This window comes from Hippichthys cyanospilos, chromosome 4 (assembly GCF_059441005.1).
Source record: "Hippichthys cyanospilos isolate Australia breed blue-spotted pipefish chromosome 4, RoL_Hcya_1.0, whole genome shotgun sequence".
Lineage (NCBI taxonomy): Eukaryota > Metazoa > Chordata > Actinopteri > Syngnathiformes > Syngnathidae > Hippichthys > Hippichthys cyanospilos.
In genome coordinates this window covers 4,011,574-4,028,854 of record NC_142372.1, presented here as the reverse complement: position 1 = coordinate 4,028,854, position 17,281 = coordinate 4,011,574, and the positions used below count along the sequence as shown (strand labels likewise).

General features: G+C 38.8%; 1 long non-coding RNA gene across 1 annotated transcript in view; it reads left to right on the top strand.

The window, feature by feature from the left end:
* The first annotated feature begins 2,038 nt into the window (after positions 1-2,038).
* LOC148424324 (uncharacterized) overlaps positions 2,039-17,281 on the top strand; it is a 40,303-nt gene continuing 25,060 nt past the window's right edge. The window contains exon 1 of the long non-coding RNA XR_015865339.1: positions 2,039-2,143. This is a non-coding gene — a long non-coding RNA (uncharacterized LOC148424324). The remainder of the gene's footprint in view (positions 2,144-17,281) is intronic.

The following is a 17,281-nucleotide window of genomic DNA, read 5'->3' as shown; positions in this document are numbered from 1 at the left end:
TACCGCTACAAAAGTTGTTTATTGTATGCTTTTTGCATTAAATGTGCTGTTTGAGACTCCATTAAATCTAATAATTTGACAGTATTTGTTTTAAAGAAGAATATATTGCTTTGGTCAGCATATTTTGCCCCGTTAATAATTCAAATACGTAAACTCTTCATGTTTGAGTGCTTTTCTCGCACCCGCGTTATTCTGCTTTGAACCACATGAGGGCGACAGTGTTTAATCAACGACCATAAAAATTGAACACGTACCGTGCTGCACCTGTGATGACAAGCCAAACTAATAAGTAGATGTTTTTAGCCACCCTCCTGTAAAATAATCGTGGCAGCCTCTTTGCATGACTAGCTTGCTGAAACTTGCGTCTGTCAGGCTCAGATCAAGTTCTTCCATCAAAGGCTTGGGGGAATCTCGGGTAAACAGGAGCATTGTATGCAACCTGAGAGTCTCGTCCATACATGCTGTATTCCTTTGTGCAGACTTAGTTTCACATCATCTTCTCAGTTGAATGTTACAGGTGGGGATTCCCTCAGTACGCTTCAGCTCTTTGGTATATTGTAACCATGGTAGTTTAACCTGAGTATGTAGAGGAATAGCTTTATGCTATTTAGTTTTATTTTGCCTTGGTATGCTTTTATTTTGAAGTTGTTCGGTGTAATGCGGTGTAATAGCTTGACAAATTTTTACAACTGCCAAAAAATGACAGTGTTATTCTGAACTCACTTTCAATCACCAATTCTGGGCGCTAACAGTTGACTACGTTACGCTGATATTGAATTATGTTCATTGTTGCCAGTGTTTAGTACGGGCTAGCCCATTGTAGCTGTGCCTAGCATGAATTAGCCGCAAGCTAACAGCGCTCACATGCTCCATACACTGCACACTTTAGTCCATAGGTATCGAACGCCAGTCCTCGAGGGCCGGCATCCTGCATGTTTTCCGGTTTTCTTTCCCCAACACACCTGATTCAAATAATTAGCTCATTAGCAAGCTCCGCAGGAGCTTCAAAATGATCCCAATCATTTGAATCAGGTGTTTTTGAGGGAACAGGTTTGAAAACATGTAGGATACCGGCCCTCGAGGACTGGAGTTTGACACCTGTGCTTTAGTCTGACAGCCTGCCACTGTTACCATTCCTACTGATCACTTTTTAAGAAACCATGCTGACTCCAATGTGCTGTTTCAGCTGGTGAATTTGTCTTTTGGACTAGAATTTACAGATTTGGAGGAGTAAGACGAAAGGAGTGTTATGCTAAGCACATTTTAAATCTTCCTAACTCATTTGAACTCCTCTCTGTAGAGGGCCAGTGTTTTTAGCATGTTCACTCACCTTTCAAGGCAAACAGAATATTGTGTGCTATGTGCATGTAAATGTGGGTGGTATTATATAAAAGATTGACTTCCATTCTTCAGTTAGAATTGATGTAGGTAATAGCTGTGTTGTAAGTGTGGAAACACTGCCATCCTATGGTCACAGTTATCATTACGGTGCTAATTTTGGCTTATATTAGGTAAGCATAAGTCAAGGGTGTCAGCTCCTCTCCATTAAAAAAAATGTATTTGACCATAATTTTAAAGGACGAGAATTCTCGGTCATGGCACTGAATGAGTTAAATTGAATTTAAAACAATTTTGGCTCTTAAAAATTTCATAATGAAGTGAAAATGTGTTGTTTAGTCTTCTGTGTTTCGAATTGTTTTTCCAACAAGCCCAGAGTAAAATTTATATTCCGTTAGAATTTTCCTATAGAATATATGAATATCAAAAATACCCGATAGCTGCAGCCCTGCATAATAGTAGCATATAAGCAAAATGACAGTTTAGCAAGACCGCAATCCAGTTTGCTTATTATACGAATCTCAGAGTGATCATTTTGAAAATAGCTTTCACAAAACCATTCACACAATATAATCCCATTTCATAGCTTTGCGTAACGTGTGAAATTGAACCATCATACTCCGAAATAACACGTTGACCTCCTTACAGGTCACATTACCCTATAATAATGTAATATGACTGTGTGAATTGATCTTCCAGGGTCAGGGTGAAAAATAGGAGTTGAGGAGAAGAGAAGCTCGATTTAAGAGGGGATTGTTGCGGGGAAATTCGCAGAAAAGGAGAAGCAAAGAAAAGTCAAAATCAGGTAAGACTGAAGGGCATCTGGCACATTCCTGTTTGACACACACACAAAGCGGCATTGTGTCGAGCTTGATCTTACTCATCTCGCAGGCTCGGCAGTATCGCGCACATGCACGTTTGGCCTTGAGCCACATCTTCCATTGTGTGGACTCTGAGTTCTTAATAGCACCGGTTGTTAATGATTCTACCTCGGACAAATACGGGGTATTGACTTCAAAAGGGGATTGGAGAAAAGGAGTTGGATGGATGATGTCGTGACGCTTTATGTGTATGGTGGTCAAATGCCACAAATGATGTGACAAAAACATTCTTATGAGGGAGGGCTAGCTAAAATAACAATTGCGATTATTTATGTCAATATTGAAATCGTGATTATTCATCTTGTTTGGTCAAACATGTCTGTTTAGTGCCCTTTAAAATAAAAAAAAAACAAGCAGTATTTAAACAAGGCTTGAGACTTACAAATAATAATAATAAATAATATAATAATAATAATAGTCAAATACATAAATAAAGTAAATATTAATTTAAAGAAATTAACCCAAGACATGGCAAAAACTTGGCACACAGGGCAACACAACTAACTTACCGCATTTTCCGCACTATAAGGCGCACCGGATTATAAGGCGCACCCCCAATTAATGACATATTTTAAACCCTTTTCTATATATAAGGCACACCGGATTATAAGGCGCACCCCCAATTAATGACATATTTTAAACCCTTTTCTATATATATGGCACACAGGATTATAAGGCGCACCCCCAATTAATGACACATTTGAAAACTTTTTCAATCACAATAAAGTAATACTCAAAGTAATAACAATAATAACTCAAATAATAACTAAATAGCATAATAACTCCATGTCAATATGAGCAACCTTGTTCAACTGTAAACACACAAAAGAAACAGGTAAAGCTTATTTTATCACTTCATTCCCTGTCTACGAATCCCAATCTCAATATTGATCCATATATAAGGTGCACCTGATTATAAGGCGCACCATCAGCTTTTTTTAAAAATAAGGCTTTTAGGTGCGCCTTATAGTGCGGAAAATGCGGGTACTAGTGAACCAACAAAAAAAAATCAGGCCAACTAATAACCAAGCACATTATTAACTTTTATGCAAATTTTAATCAATTAGCATTCATTTTCACTCATTGCAAACCGAATTTATTCCAATTTTTTCAATATTTTTCAAAATGGCTCTCAATTGACAGCAAACTGTACATATTAGGAATCGGGTGAGAAACTCAATGCCATTTCACACCGGTAAATAATACATCAGGGTGAAAAAAGCTCAGCGGATTTTAGTTTGCAGGATGTGTTCGTCCACTCACAGGGCCAAAATTCCCCGAATTCTCCACCTGAATGGCGCAAGGTAATTAAACCCCAGCCGGGATTTGTCCTGTCCGCTGACATGTGAGTGACACGCAACGTGCACGCATGTACATAAAGGAGGTGTTTGATGGCCCCCGCCCCAGGCCTGTTCCATCAAGCCCCTTGTCTTCTTTTGATGTTTTTGCTTTCTTTTGGCCTTTTTTGTGCATTTTCCTCTTGTCGGGGCCACACGCTGAGCTGGCTGTCCCGTGAATCTTTGATACCATGCTCTCCTTTATGATATAAAATGCATCATACAGTCAACGTCAAGTTGGGCCTTAGAGAAAGCCGATATATCGGACTTAGGGGGAACGCGTGTACGGGACATTCTTTGGAGGTGTGCTGTCAGATGTTTTCTCTCAGCAGTAACGTGCAATCGTCGCATTGCGGTTTTCAGGGGTGTTTTTCTTTTGCGCCGCTTGCTGGGTGGTGACTCGCACCTGTTGTCGATCGCAAGATTAAGGTTTTTAGGGGCGGTTTTTGTTAGACTATTTCCTTGTTCACCTCAATGCGCCCTTTATTCTTCGGCTCGTCTTTGTACTCGAATGGAGTAGCGCCAGATCTGAATTTTCATTCAGGTCAAATGGGACGAGACACAAATTGGACGAGACGAGATGCGTCACAGGGTTGAGTTCACAAGAATGAGACCAGACCATATTTGGGGGGGGATTAGTAATATACTGAAAAATAATGCTTATTATCAAATTTCCAGTTTAAAAAATTATTTTTATCGAACAAGCTAGCTTGGAAAATATAAACATGAGAGTCGAACATGCTAGCATGTAAAACGTAAACATGAGTCGACAAACTGCTGTTGTCTTATCTGCCAATATTTTATCATGTCATTTTCAAAATCAAAACCAAAATATTACCACGCAGGTGATTTAAAAGCATCCTGAGATTCTCCTGTTTAGTAGTTTGGTATTCTAATAAAAAAGATTATCTTTATTATTATTATTATTATTTATTATTATTATTATTATTATTATTATTATTATTATAAGAATAATCTATTTCTATAGATTATTATTTTTATTATGTTATTTTTAATAATAATCTATTACTATAGATTGTTATTTATTTTGCTTGGTGAAAAAAAACAATAACAGAAGACCAAATAACACAATTACACTGAATTATGAATGATTTTTTGATATATATTTTTTCCAATCAACATTTATTTATTTTACATAAATATAAGTTGAAATTTTATTCACCATATATAATTGTGAAAATAAAATATAATAATGTAATGGTATAAACAAAGTGACAAGCACAGAACACATTTGCTTCAGTCTGGCTTGTTCAAAAGTGATCAGTACAAACAGCAACCGCCAGGCTGTCAGCATCAATGCGAGTATTCATTTGCGTCTCTTAAAACGCCTTTGAAAGGGAATCTGATTGCTCTCACCAAACGATATCTCACATGTTGTCCTTATGTTGTCCAATTTAATTCCAAACAAATTTCTGGCAATAATGAAGAATTTTTCTTGCGGATTGTTAGTTGCTTACATCATTCCAATCTATAATTTTGCTTTCATCAGTAATTTTTTCAACTACATGGCGAAAAAAAAAAAATGTTGGGACATTTTCTCGGCAGTTATGATTTTCCTGTCCGAACTCCTATAATCACGGTTGTGTTTTATAAATCTGCTCTAATAATTACACAGCACTTATGTTAATACTAGAGCGTACAATTATGATGCATGATTGGTTTCTGCAAATAAAATCTCACCAAATCGAGGTGTGTGTGTGCGCGCGTGTGTTTGAAGGACGGGAGGGAAGTAAGCCACATTAATGACAACCACACTTATGTAAAGTGCCGCAGAGTATTTATAGTCAGCCGGGTTTCCGAGGGCCCGCGTATAGGGAAAATTCACCAAGTTTCACGAAATGCAAACCAACGAGCATGAATGTTCTCAATTCTTTTACGATTTTCTGTTTCATGATTAAGGACCATGTAAAGTACCGCATTTTCCACACTATAAGGCGCACTTAAAAGCCTTATTTTTTTTAAAAAAAGATGATGGTGCGCCTTATAATCAGGTGTGCCTTATATATGGATCAATATTGAGATCGGGATTGGTGGATGGGAAATGAAGTGATAAAGTAAGCTTTACCTGTTTCTTTTGTGTGTTTACAGTCGAACAATGTTGCTCATGTTGACATTGAGTTATTATGCTATTGAGCGTTTAGAGTTATTTGCGTTAGTATTGTTATTACCTTGAGTATTACTATATTGTGATTCTAAAAGTTTTCAAATATGTCATTAATTAAGGGTGCGCCTTATAATCCAGTGCACCTTATATATGGGAAAAGTTTAAAAATATGTCAATGATTGAGGGTGCGCCTTATAATCCGGTGCGCCTTATAGTGCGGAAAATATGGTACAAGAGCAAAAAAAAGCAATGTAAATCAACTTTCAACAACTATTAACTACTTTTTAGTGTTTGTACAGGTTACAGGTTAGTCTAAAACTGAGTTATTATGCGATTGAGTTATTATTGTTATTACTTTGAGTATTACTATATTGTGATTGAGAATTACTATATTGTGATTGAAAAAGTTTTAAAATATGTCAATAATTGAGGGTGTGCCTTATATATGGAAAAGGTTTTAAAATATGTAATTAATTGAGGGTGCGCCTTATAATCCGGTGCGCCTTATAGTGCGGAAAATACATTAACTGTTTTCCTAAGCATTTAAGTAACAATATTTCCTGGAGGAAAAAAAAAACGCATACAAAGCGACTACCACAAAACCGTGGAAAATTTACGGGAAAATATCGAAATCTTATTGGGGGTTCAATTGTATCATGTGCTCATAAATATTCCTCAAGAAAAAACAAATATTTTAATCTGAATATTTGAGTATTCAATGGAATTTTCAATCGAAAGATATTCGACAGTTGCAGCCCAAATACACAGCACAGCACTGCAAGCAATCACTATAAATGAAGTGAGTGTTTGACCAGTGAATGACTCTAAACATCAAAAGTCAGTAAACACGCACACTACATTAGCACTAAGGCATTTGCTTCTGTATATATTATACACAACATGAAATACGGAAAGAGTGACACGAATCGACAGGCAGGGTTATTTGAGTTCGTTTTTTTTTTTGTTTTTTTTTGGAAGGTTTTGATGTTTGACCTTCTCCATTTGTTCCTGTATGTTATCTTGTAAGTAATTGAACCTTTCCAAATGTGTTTGGCCTGCGCACCACATGGGCGGACATTTATCTTGCAGTTCGGCGTAGCATCACGCCGCAGTGTTTGACAGCTGGCGCTTGGGTTGAAGATCTGGATGTTTCATCATGCCTTTTTCAAGTGCAGGAATAGAAACGCTCGGCTGTCAAGCGTGTCAGTGCGCAGTTTGAGTTGTCGACGCTAACTCTGAATCAATAGCCAATCAGAACCGTTTTGAACTGTAGCCAGTAGCTCCAGATAAAAACACGGCCTAATTAGAGCGTGCATGCACGTTTTCGCAAAACGCAAATTATGATGTGCAAATGTGTAATTTGGTGCTTTGTTCTTTTTTTTTTTATTATTTATTTCCCATTCAGGTACTGTCGCAGCAGTTTAATTATTCATCGGTATATGTATATCGTTACACTTGTCACAGAAAGTGGAAAGCTCTATAATTTGTATTTTTCAATGGTCAAATATTTATATGATTTTTTTAGAACAGTTCTGAGGCTTTATATAGATTATTTCTTTGTGGAAAAATATGTTTTCCTAATTGAGTTACCGTCTTTTCCACACTATAAGGCGCACCTGATTATAAGGCGCACCCTCAGTTAATGACATATTTTCAAACTTTTTCCATATATAAGGCGCACCGGATTATAAGGCACACCCTCAATTAATGACATTTTCAAACTTTTTCAATCACAATATAGTAATACTCAAAGTAATAATAACTCTAAATTCTCAATAGCATGAATAACTCAATGTCAATATGAGCAACCTTATTCAACTGTAAACACACAAAAGAAACAGGTAAAGCTTACTTTATCACTTCATTCCCCATCTATGAATCCCAATCTCAATATCGATCCATATATAAGGCGCACTTGATTATAAGGCGCACCATCAGCTTTTTTTTTTTAACAAAATAAGGCTTTTCGGTGCGCCTTATAGTGCGGAAAATATCGTATATGTCATTTTTAGAACAGTTCTGACGCTTAATATTGATAACTTCTTTGTGGAAAACTTCATAATTAACATTTCTTTTTGGTAACAGATTTCTTCTATGAATGAAGTTTGAAAGGCTCTAAAGTTTAATAAACCAAACAGTAATGTTTTGTTTTGCACTGGTTAAAGGCTACTTGACTGACAAGATATTTCACAGGGGGGGCGAAAAATGTTGAGAACCACTGATCCAGCGCATACGAAGCCGCCCCCCCCTTAAGCGTCATTTGTCCCCAATAGCGCATTCCCACATCGCCGCCCTTCCCATAACGCACCCCTTCGCACTCATCCGTCTGCAGCCGTCCACGTCTTCATTGTGATGTCGCGGCAGATGGAAGGCCTTTCAGGGCCATCGGCCCGGCCTTTATCCCCCCCCACACTCATCCCGTCCCGAGAAGACATTAGTCATGCCTCTCGGCAACACCGACACAAGACTGCTAATTGGAAACAGATCGCGCGCACTGCCACTCGCCATGAAATTTACACGCGCAATCACACAGGCGATGCGGGCCATTCCACGTACACACACAAACACAATATGGCGCACTTAATTAATCAGAGCCTCACACTCACGCATTCTCACGCAGCACTTTCAGAGGCCCCTTCGTACCCCAAAGGAATTACCTCGGGGTGAGGGGAAGGGGGTCAGTTTATTGTTTCTTATCAAGAGCATGGGAAATAATTGACTCAACGGACGGGTAATGACAGTGAAGGAGAACCGAGCGGGAGCTCTTTTGCTCCTGGTCCAAACGTTGTATGAAGTCGGTCACGCACCGATGAATTATGGCCGAGGGCAAAATCGCAAATACATTTTTAGCTAAAGCGCTATACTTGATGGTATTTATGATTAGGGATGCTGCGCGCCGATATTTCAGACAGGTCGTGGAAGCGGTTTTAAATGCGTGAAAAATAAATCCTAATTTTCCTCATTTTTAACAGAACGCCTTAAAGTAGCTCTTTTTTGAATAATTATTCATGTATTCATTTTTAATGTGCTTCCTGTTATGTTTCTTTGCAAACAACGTTATTCGTGTCCATGGGTCACTTTGATCAGGGGCAAATTTAGTCACTCAAATGTGTATAATCCAAATCCAAGAGATTTATGTTCATTTCTCAAAAATAGCATTAACTCTTTCGGTGCAAGCGTTTTCGGGAAAAAAACAGACGATTTTTAGCATTTTCTCTCATCAGGCAGAATATTGTGTGCTCTGTCTATGTAAATATGAGTGTTATCATATGAAAGATTTGTTTCCATTCCTTACATAGAATTACAACTATGTAATGTATGTGTAGTATGTACCAACGTGAGCAACACTGCCATCCAATGGTCACAGTTCATCACTACAGTGCTCCATTGGTTTAATATTGAAATAAGCACTAGTCAAGTGTGTCAACTACCCAAGTATTTGACGAGAATTCTCGTCATTCGTACACAATGTAAGTGATTTAAAAGACGAGAATTCTCGTCCGTGGCACTGAATGAGTTGAACTATTTTTTTTTTTTTTTAATATCGGCCATATTCTTACTTAGAATAATTACCGTAACGGCACGAGCTAGAGGGGAAACGTCAGTTGGCTGTTAGCAGCCAGTGCCTGTTGCAGCTAACAGCAGCTCGTGTTAGCTGGGGTGGTTATGGCATCATTTTCAATCAAAGAATCAAGCAGGCTGAACCAATGACCGAGTCCATCCCTGTTCACACGCAGGAATAGTACTAAAACAAAGAGGACCACGTAAAGGTTATGAAGTCCGGCTGATTCAAGTAAGACTTGAACACGGAAAGGTATTTCATGTGTGTTCTTTTAGCATATACTGTACACACAATCATAAACTTAACGAAACGCAAATGTTACGCAACTTTGGGCATTTATGGCACATTCAACATTACACTGGTGATCATTTTTTTGTTGTCAAACTGTCGGTGCGCCTTTTACACGGTAATGGAGAAAATACCTGAATTTGACCCTAAAATTAAGGGCGCATTCTTTACACAGGTGCGTCCTATATTTGGGGATTTACCTTAGTTGGTCCAGCATCAAATATTTCCTCTAAAAACGCCACTGACTTCATATTAGTAGTCAATGAGCGCAGGAATAAGAAAGATGCCACCTAAAGTGTGTCAAGGTGACATCTCCAGTCTGCCTCCACGCTGCGTGCGCCTCCCCCCCTTTTTTTTTTTTGCTGTCAGAACAGAAAGGCACGGAGTTTCCCCAAGTAAGTTTGTGCCAATTAAGCGATGTCCTGGAGCACAGCTAATTTGCGTACGTTGACATGTGCTGCTCGGTACCGGCAGAAGCACCGGCGGAGGCGGCTGAGGCTTCCTTTTCTCCCCGTGAGTCGAGTCAGCAAGCAGAGAGGTGATGGACAGCGGCTGATTAGGGGAAGGCCGGGGCAGCTCCACTTTGCCCCAAGGCTTTGTCAAGGTAGAACAACCCCCCCCCATTACTTATTTATTCTATCTTACCGGGTGATGCGTTGACAGCTCGGGGCTCCGCAGAGCAGCGATGAACAGGATATTGTTGTTACGGCGATGAAATGCTCCACGCTCGACGGGTTCAAGCCTTCATGCCGAGGATTGGCCAACAAATGGCATTTGTAAACGTCGTAGCGGAAGTTCAACGAGTAGTCGGTACTGACGGTTCAACTGGAGAGTTTGGGGCTTCTTTTTTTTACCGTCAGGGTCCATGGTGTCGATTTGAGAAAAGAATTGGGGTTCTGGTTGATGACCATGTTGTGCTGTGCCGTGCTGTGATCAGAGATGATAGAACTTCATCAGGGCATTGGAGGAACCCTTTTTAATCATTTAATCATATCTATTTTCATAGACTTTATTCATCTCATTGGATGCAATCATGATGACTTTAAATTTCATCATGATGGCTTTAAATCTCATCATGATGACTTTAACCCATCGGTGTCAAGTTTGACCCGTTTTGGACATGGATCCTGAAACAGCTAACAAAAAGCATTATAAAAGTGGTAGTAGACCATGAATTACCGGTACCCGCAATTGCTAAAAAATGTAGAGGTTCAGAATGGCACAATGTGTATATTCCTAAATGCTTGCGAATTGAATTTATTTGATGGCAGCGTTTGACCGTAAGACACCCAGGGGTGAAATCCCATCCTGATTTTAACTCTCATCATGATGACTTTAAATCCCATCATGATGACATTAAATTTCATCCTGATTTCAACTCTCGTCATGATGGGTTTAAATCTCATCATGCTGACTTTAAATCTCGAGTTTAAATCTCATCATTATGGTTTTAAATCTCATGATGATGACATTAAATCTCATCCAGATTTAAATTTCGTCTTGATGCCTTTAAATCTCATCATAATGACTTTAAATCTCATTTTGCTGACTTTAAATCATGTATTGAGTTTAAGTCTTGCCATTATAGCTTTAAATGTCATCATGAGGACTTTGAAACTCATCATGCTGACTTTAAATCTTATCGTAATGACTTTAAATCTTGTCTTACTGACTTTAAAACTTCAAATCTCGCCATTATGGCTTTAAATTTCATCGTGATGCCTTTAAATCTCATCATAATGACTTTAAATCTCATTTTGCTGACTTTAAATCATATCCTGAGTTTAAGTCTTGCCATTATAGCTTTAAATGTCATCATGAGGACTTTGAATCTCATCATGCTGACTTTAAATCTTATCGTAATGACTTTAAATCTTGTCTTACTGACTTTAAAACTTCAAATCTCGCCATTATGGCTTTAAATTTCATCGTGATGACTTTAAATCTCGTCCTGATTTTAAATCTCATCATGCTGTAACCGTTGATCAGTTCTACACAGTCCCGTCTTTGTGACAATGGCTATGAGATCACTAACGTGTTTTATCATGGTACTGAAGCGCTCATAAATACTTCCTCCGCTGCTTGTTCTGTAACTGCGTTACCAGGGTAACAAACACAATGACGCATCGAGGCTTGTTCTTGCCCTTGCACACATGCCAGTGCGCCCGGCCTAAGTGTCTCGCACACGCACATGGGGGGGGTTTAAGTGACAAAGCTGCTCTGCCCTTGCCCACGTTTGGAGCTCCTCCAAACGCCGCTGGCGGAGGTGTTGAAACCTCCAAGCAGAGCGGCGAGGTAGAGGACAGCCAGCTCCACTGTCATTCTTCTTCGTGTCACACATTACAGAGTTGCTGCATAATTACATGTGAGCAAACCCAAAACAATTCATTTAATTAATCTACTCATTCAATCCCAAAGACATGTTATGTCTTTTTAGACTTGCCGTGAATTCAGAACTATAAACTGTAACTTTTTTCTCATGATTTGAGACCTGCATGTTATAGTTTTTTTCACTAGCCACCAGGGGGCAATCTACCAGTCAACCAAATGTGTGTACCTCTTTAAGATGTTTTTGGATGGCTGCAGGTTGATAATTTAACGAGTAATAGACACTTTACATGCATTGTTACCCTCACTTTAAATGTCAGTTCCGCAGTTAGTAAGTTCTCCTACCGCTCTGGGGACTCCTCTTGTCGAGCCGTGTTACAAAATGTCACCAAAAAGATTGGGGGAACACACACAGCGGCGAAGCAAGGATAAACACCCGATAATTTTCTCAGTTCATATAATGGCTACTACTTCACCAAGAACATAACTACCATCCACAGACAGTTCTGCCCTGTGATGAGGTCACGGTGTCTCTTTTCTTCTTGTGCTTGATGCATCAAACAAGGTCATAAAGCCGAATAAATGCTTTTCCATACAATAAAAGTACATATGGAATGACTTATGTACATTTATTCTAACTATGGTGTGCTAAATATTTAGAACATGTTTTAGTCTTGGAGGGGAGAATCAGTGTAATTTGACAGCGCGGAGAAACACATTTCACTGATTTATATGGACATGGTTCATAGGTTCCACGTGTACTATTGAAAGCACCCTAATGAACAGTATCTCAAAAGTGCTTTCCGGTTTACTTGCCCTGAATTTGCCTTTAGGGATTCATAAATTGTTATTGTATCTTACCTCCATACCCACTAGTAAAAACATTACAATCCCTCATTCTCAGCAAAATTCTTCTCACAGAGTCGATATTAGAAAAGTGCTTCATTTGTTCTCCGCTTGTGTTTACCGGTGTCATGAAGTTCCCGGTGAACTTTGGAGTTGTGACTTTGCTCTTTGTCAGCATGTCGGAATAATGAGGGCGAAAGAGAGATGCACAATTTGGTCCATAGCGGGGACAGCTCGCTCGGCGACTCGATGAATATTCAGCCCAGCATATGGTGCTGTGCGTTCGGATCTGCATGCGCTTGAAGGCCTGCGAGGAAAAACAAAAAGTGGCTGTAGTTCATGTCAAAGACTCTCTTTGAGTTTCGTTAGTACATTGTCTCGTGTTTTGATGGCAGGATTGATTTAAGTGGACAACAATGGCAAACTCATATTTGGGAGGGAGTTAGAAATGTCTTTGGACACTGAGTATTTTTTTAAACCCGTCATGCAGTATTTTGGGTCATTTTCTTTCACATCATTCTCACAGTATTTTCACTGAAGGATGGCAAACCCCTGGTTGTGTGATGACCAAGTGGTTGTACTATGTTGAACTTTGACATGTCACCATCTGGGTGAAATTTCAGCTCCCTAATGTCTCATTTCACAGCTTTCCCTTTTGATGTGAAATGCCTTTAATGTAAAGATCAAATCATTTGAATATACCAAACAAGGTTTAAATTACCCTCATAGACTCAGTTGAAATGTCACGTAGGCCTGAAATGTGTTCATGTACCGCCGAGAGTACTCTACTTTCTGCGTTATAAGGCGTACCAGATTATAAGGCCCACCTTCAATGAATGGCCAATTTTGCAACTGTTTTCATATATCGTGTGCACCGCATTACAAGGTGCATAGAATAGAAGCTACAGTAGCAGCTGGGGTGGTGGTTTGTGCATCCACTGGATCAAACATACGGCCTGTGGGCCGGTTTTGGCCCGTGAACAGGTTTAATCTGGCTCCCGTATTAGAATATGCAAATAAAAGCTTTTTTGTTGTTGAGCAACAACATGGATTCAAACCAAGGAGAAGAAGCAGATTTTCATATTTAATGCATCAAATTGCTAAAAAAAAAAAAAAAAAAAAAAAAAGCAAAGAAGAAAACAGACCAAGTCAGGGTTAAAAACTCTCTACACGGCAAAGTGGTAGATTGAGGCTTATCATTGATATGCAGTATTCTAAATCCCTTCATGCCAGAGCAGCAAATCTACTTGCTGTTATTATTATGCACTCTCCAACAATTATTTAGATGGTGGCGTTATCTAAAAAAAAAATCAGATTTCAAAAGCTATGCTGGGGATTCATTGTAATGCAAATACTTTCAGGATTTACTGTATTACAGGTAGGCTTGCTGAACTTGACACTTTGACAGTTTACCGCAAACAAACATATAAACAATATTTCAAATTTTTATTATGCAGTTAGACCTGATACAGCTACTTGAAATGACATGGATAGAAAGTATACATTATGATCATGTCATTCATTATTAAAAGAGTCAAGCTGTTATTTTCCTCAAGCGAGTTCCATCTGGTTCCCCCACACCCTTTTGAAGTGGAAATGCTCTTTCCAAACCCATGTTTACTTCATTAGTTAATCACCGTGCTCATGGTACAACTTGCCGCATATAACCAATACTGCAGTTAGTTTTCTGTTTTTACATCAAGCCTTCTAATTAAGAGTAATGATAATTAACATGTTTTGCTGTACTTGAATAAAAGGGTGAGTTGCAAATAAGGCAATATTTCAACTCTTTGTCTTTCTGTCTCATGAGGTAGCTAAATGCGTAGCCCTTGTAAGTAGCGTATAGCTAGCTAGCTAGCTAGCTCTATATCTATCTATCTATCTATCTATCTATCTATCTATCTATCTATCTATCTATCTATCTATCTATCTATCTATCTATCTATCGCTAGGTAGCTAGTTGTGTAGCTGCTGCAGGTAGCGCATAGCTAGCTAGTTAGCTTGATCTATCTATCTATCTGTCTATCTGTCTATCTATCTATCGCTAGGTAGCTAGTTGTGTAGCTGCTGCAGGTAGCGCATAGCTAGCTAGTTAGCTTGATCTATCTATCTATCTATCTATCTATCTATCTCTATCTATCTATCTATCTATCTATCTGTCTGTCTGTCTGTCTGTCTGTCTGTCTGTCTGTCTGTCTGTCTGTCTGTCTGTCTACCTATCTGTCTATCTATCTATCGCTAGGTAGCTAGTTGTGTAGCTGCTGCAAGTAGCGCATAGCTCGCTAGTTAGCTTGATCTATCTATCTACAGTATCTATCTACCTATCTATCGCTAGGTAGCTAGTTGTGTAGCTGCTGCAGGTAGCACATAGCTAGCTAGTTAGCTTGATCAATAAAATTACCATCTGACCACCAAGTGGTTTCCTTCAAAGTAAATGTCACCTCTCATAAATAATGACAGCTTCTGCTCGTGTGATTGAATCCTCCTCAAACAGACTGATTTCACTATCTTGAATGTCGAAAATAAAAACTCGTTCTTATAAAACGTTACTGAAGCATGTGTAACGTCAAGGCCAAACACAGTTACATCCTGCAGCGCTTCTTGTGTTTCCTGCAATTATAAGTGTCACGGCTTGTCTGAGGAGTCAGAAATCCATTTGACATCAAATCACAATAGTATTATTTGAGATATACGCACCGGATCTTTTATATGCTTTCTGAAAGCTCAATCCCGGCAGGCGATTCGAGTCCTTGTTGTTATGGAAACTGCATTGCATTTTTCTCAACGAGACCTCAATAATTATATTTAATACGAACCTCGGGTCTGTCATCAAGTTTTGATGCCATCATCGTCATTATGTCAAGTCAATAATTACTCAGAGTGGACATTTGCCTCGAATAAAAGAGCGCGTCAACTATACCACTTCCTGCCAGGAGAAAAAGTTCATGTTTTACAAATAACATCTTGGTTTTGTACAGTTACAGGCATCAACCTGCGTGTGGAATTCATTTTCATTCTGAAGCTCAATATCAGGTCTGTATCATAAGACAAAACCTTTTTTTTTTTAAGACAAAACCATTGTTGCTAAGCGTAATGTCCGATACCGAAATTGATCCATTATGATACCGGCAGGAATTATACAATGTTAGTGCGGATAATACGGTACATTGAAAACATTTATTTGGACTCTAGGACCAAATGTGCTTCTATCGTTTCAGTATCTGTTTGAGAATCCAAATTGGCACAGGTAGCGTAACAGTTAGCGTCGCTTCAAGACGTTAGCGGCGAAGTCATAAAGTCAGTCACTCTCGGGTAAAATAGAGGGACACATGTGTCCTCCAGATTTCAAGCAGCTCTGAAATTACGGATGGACGGGGTATACGTGAACCGTGTGGTCTGTGGCCCTGCCAAAACCCTTTCACCGCCAGGAAGTCATTCCGCGTTTGCCTCCAAAGGCTTCGCTCGCGTCTCTCGCCGACAAATCGTTCGGCCGCGTTAAAACTACAAACGGGTAACTGGCAAAATCCAATATATTTTGATTGGCATCAAAAATGTTGCGGTGCTCCTTTCTCGTAACTTGATTGTCCTTCGCCGAACATGCTAAAATGTGTAACTATTATAGGGGAACATGTCATTGACAGCACATATGTTTCGGATAGTTTCGGACCAAAGTTGAAGAAAATGGAAGATCAAATCAGATTTACAGGAACACTACAAAATGACCACAAACATTTACACTTGGTTTACAACCACACATATGCTGTATAATAATTACGAGAGAGAATCCATGAGCTCATAAGTTGATCTAAACCAGTGCTTCCCAATTATTTTTTTTACAAAGACCCCCTCCCCCCTTGGAAAGAGAAAACATTTCGCACCCCGCCCTCCACTCGCAGAGGTGGCTATAAAAATGTTCAAATATCCCTAAAATTGTATATTTTTTTAACATTAACAAAGGAAAAAAACATTTTAAAAACGGTTAAGTTTTTATAGAGGTTTATACAGGTTAGTATGAATCGGAAAAAAATCTTTGAACTTGAAACATTTTAACCAACTGAAACGCTAAATGCTGAAAAAATAATCAATAAATCTGATACATTACCACAAGAACTACCATATGGTAAACATTTTAACCTGAAGAAAAAAGTATAAAAAACGGTGCTTTTTTTAAATCTAATTAATTATTAATGTGATTTTAAAAATAATCATAGTTAACAGCAATGAAAAAAATTTATATCTCACGCCCAGACTTTGACAATGAAAGCGCCACTGCACCACCTGGTGTTGCGGATGTGCAATTACACAAGCGTGTTCCCCGAGGCCATAAAAGTTGATATAAACATCAAATAAAAATGACTTGGATGTTTCTTAGTCCTTTGTGGTTTGTAAGAAAAAGCGTGAAAACGAGCAGCGTTCATTTTTGTACACCAAATCATACGCGACTCTGAAATTAGTCTCGAAACTCAAATTTTCTTCAAGCGCTGTGCAAAAAAAGGTTTATCAGGCTTCTTTTCTCATTTCTGGCGAAAACCCTTTCCCTCCACCCCTTTCGAGTCCCGACAAGGCCGTAATGACA